We start from the raw sequence: 4210 nt of genomic DNA on the forward strand, positions 1-4210 counted from the left end.
GACCATCTGATCAACCGCCACCACCATTCATCATCCCCATCTACCAGATTCCCCCACCGCATCGATCTGTTAGGTAAGAACCACAAAAACACCGCGTCATTCGCTGCTGCACTATTTTGCCTACTCATGTCATTCTTCTGCACTGCATCTAGCCAGTTGAAGAAGCGTTTCAAAACGGATTGGTTCGCCATGTGGTCATTTAATATGATGTCATATGCATCCAGGTTCCTTAGGTGTTTGTGTTTTGTTTACCTATCTATCGAATTCCCCTACCGCATTGATCAGTTGGGTGAGAATAATAACAACACCGGAATGGGTGATAACAGATGTCCATCATAACGAAGTCGTTAGTTTGTGTTGTCTTCGACTGAACAAGAACAGATCAGTGAATAACATGTGAATCGATATGAGTCTCACCATGTGATTCTTCCGTGTTCAGGGGTGAACATGGAATATACAGTGGAAGAATTTTAGAACGAATTCCAGAACAGCACGATGTAGTGTCTAGTTCTCACGAATTTTCACGCAGCAAGCTTTTCGTTGAAACGATCTTGCTATCCGTCGTACTGGGGTACAACTGCAACTCGCAACTTCTCATAAGCTTCTTGAATGAGAGACTAACATGAACTGGTTTCTTAGTAGGCTACGTTGTTGACGCTTGTAGCGATCTCTTTTCTATACGGCCTCCTGAATAATCGCACGGACATGGCGATCTCAATTGCTCATCAGTTCATGGATATTCCTGTCCAACTTACCAGTCGATTAGATTTTGTCTTTGTTATAGCAGCAAGAAACTGTGTGAATATGTGTACTAACACGGTCGGACATTTTGGCTGATCGGTCCTTTAAATGCGCTTGAATAATCTAAAAAAAGGCCATAGTCCCCTCAGGAAAAAGCACTTTGTGGTACAGGTTAGCTGACTTCTCCCGGGAGGTGGCATAGCGAGCACGATCTGAATGGAGGTAAATATGAGCCAACAACAAACGCCGTGCAGTCCCCAGTCGGACACTCCTTCATCCCCTGGAACCTTGAAATTCCTCAAATAGGGAAACACCCCTAGACTAAAGCTCTCACCAGAACAAGGTAGTTTATTACAAATATGTCTGTTACGATATACTGGTTACTTGTAGCTCTGTGCACACATTTTGCTCCAGCAGCAACATTCTGATGAGTTGCACGTGGATGAGCAAAGCAAATTCGTCAAAATGTTACTCTACTTTCACCGAGTAGTATTTAGTTGAATGACAGGCTATCCGAATGTTCAAATAAGTGAGACCATTTTGTGATCTTTATCTGTACATAGTTTAACGATTTCCAGAACAAGTGCCATCTACTCCTAACCAGCTTGCAAACTAGGAACTGTGCAGTTAACTGGCTTGTAGAGTTGTAAGGCGAGTATAATTTTTCTTGGCAATGTTTTGGAAATGGGGTGAATTCATTGGTAATTGACTAGGTGGCTGATGAGCTGTTCGCCGAGTTTGGGCAGTTGACCTACAGACGTTTCGTCATCTTTCGAGGAGACATTAGCAGCGCAGTTGGGGGGGGATGACGGTTCCCCCGAACAGTAACGAAAGGTCTGCAAGTCAACTGCCCATGCTCGGTGAGCAGATCAACAGCCACCTGATCGACTGGCAATAGTTTCTTCTGTTCTCTTGGTGGTCAAACTTGATTCTGGGATTTAATAAGAAATTTCCTCGTTCGACAGCGAGGCAAGTCATAGTTGCTGATTCCCAGAAACTTGGACACATACATCCAGTGGCTTTCAGTTTTCCAACACTAGTCACTTCAGATTTTACGGTTCATTTTCAAACGGAAGACGCGCTAAGGAAGTTCTTGCACCACTATGAGGTGGAGTTGAATTCACGTCGGTCCTAAGGACAAGCACTATGGACTACCGGACCTTAAAATAACCCGGAGAGAGGTTTGTAACTTGCTTGCGGGCCATAGTGCATGTCAGGGGGACCGTTGTGCTGTACGACTGGGAAAGGCCTGATCGATGACGCTTTTACTCGAAAGAGAATGCATTTGCCTGGGAGCCTCTGTTGATAAAATCGTGATCTCACATAGAAATAGGTATTTGCTTCCCAAGCCACGTAGCACTTTTGAACAACCAGGACTTGCTGCTCAAAAGATAAGCACTAAATTCCTTCAGATGACAATCTCACCAAATACTGGGAATGGGGAATAAAATCAGAACTAAGCCTACAGTTGAGCAACGAGTATGTTGTCATCCTGTTCGTCTGTGGTTGCGTCCCAGGAGTGAACGATATGACAGCTTATTAAACCACTGGTGCGCGAAATCCTTAGACGATCACTCTAGATCTCCTAATCTTTTTCACGTTTCTCTAACAGTGGGTTCAGAAAGGTTATGAAGCCTCGTCAAAATCCTAAAGAACTCTGGATAGCCTACTACCGGTTTTGCTTTTCTTGGGGCTTATCTTGCAAGCGTCGTCCCAGGTTAACCATCATACTTGCTTCCTAGGTGAACACCAAGCTATGCGTATGTTACGATAAACGCTCAAACTGAGTTGGTGCTGACGGGAGACCTGTCCTAAATTGGCCCGAGTCTCTGAAGTACAAACAAGTAAAAGTTATCTGAGTCTCCCGTCGGCATCATCGGAGCAGTTATGGCCAAATAATACACTTTGGGGCTCAATCGCAGGATAAGTTCACTGGACAATAGCGGACTAGCCTCAAGAAGGGTGGAACCGTCCAGTTTTCATTGATTCTACGTAGATTATTGAGACTTATATGTTATCTTGAAACTGAAGCACAAGGCGGCACTTGCGAACTACATTTTTTCGAAGAATATTACAAACGAGAGTTTTCGGTGAATTTCGGCTGAACCTGATTGCGGCACCAAGGTCGGTTGATAGGTATTCATTACTGAGGAGATCGCAGAGTCGTTGCAAATCCCATCTCATCGGACTGCTCGAAAAAATCATCAACCATGCTCGCAGTAAACAAATTGCAAAATTACTGCAATTTATTTACTGAGACTAGTTGTTTTGCTCTCCTCAGGTGTATGAGACACAGCTGAATTATACACCCACGGATTTTTCCTAAAATCTATCAGGATTCCTCAGATGTTTAACACAAAAACAGCCAGGTAGATCTGTTGAGTCATCAAACTCACTTTAAACTCCTTCAAACTTCACTTGAGGTTTTACGGTGCTTTCTGACCGCATGCCTTCTACGTCTCTTGAAAATTCCGTTTCGCTTGATTTCCGATAACGCGTGACTGACTTAGAATGCCGGTCTACTGTAGAACAGCGCACCGGGTCTCGTGCCGTGATATGACTGATGAAATACCAGACGGAAGTCATTCTGTGATTCAACCGAACCGTGTGAACAGCTTGGGCGGAACTGCTCAAAAGTTTTTCATGCTAATTTAAAGTTGAATGGGGTGGCTTGCAGAATATAGAAATAAATAAAGCTATGCAGAATGTTTATCTGTTGAAGCAATACGCTGGTTTATGTGCTTCATGTAACGGTGTATACTTGGCGGAATGCACCCGGTCACAAGTTATCAAACTATTGTTGACAAGGGACTCAAATGAATCTCAGCTGAATCGCTCGTTTATGATGTTTTCCAACTGAAGGTGTTGGCTAAAGGCCGTCTGATGTTTCGATATCCAAGAAGTCGTAGTACATGTTCTTGACGGAAACTACTCATAATTTTGTTAGAAACTCTTCGACAGCCCTCGGCAGGTCTCCCTCTTACTATTTGGTGGGTGTGATCCCCAACATTCCCTGGAACTAACCTAATGTTCTTCTCAAACGCAGATTGCACGAAACACACTCATCTGCACACCAGATTGGTTTTAAAGAGAAACTCAACTGGGAACCAGCTGAATCTCTGATTTATGATATTCTTCAACTGCACAACAGCTGCCTCATGTTTTAGTCGGTATGACACTGGAGATGCTCTAGTATAGTTTTCTGATGGATTATATGAATCACAAAATTACTGAAAAACGTTTGACAGCCCAATTATTCGGCCGCTTAGGTGATAATTCGAAAAACCAGACGGTTTTCTCCCATAATCAAACATGACAGGGAAGAAGAGGACATCGTTTTCCTGCAATATCGTTATAAATCCACTTTATTTCGAACAAATTACTAGTGAAAATCCCACATGCATGAAAATACATGAAAGTTGTGGGCAGGTCCACATCATTGACAAATATACACATTTTGAGGAGAAAT

Source organism: Opisthorchis viverrini (genome assembly GCF_000715545.1).
Source record: "Opisthorchis viverrini unplaced genomic scaffold opera_v5_9, whole genome shotgun sequence".
Taxonomy (NCBI): Eukaryota; Metazoa; Platyhelminthes; class Trematoda; order Opisthorchiida; family Opisthorchiidae; genus Opisthorchis; species Opisthorchis viverrini.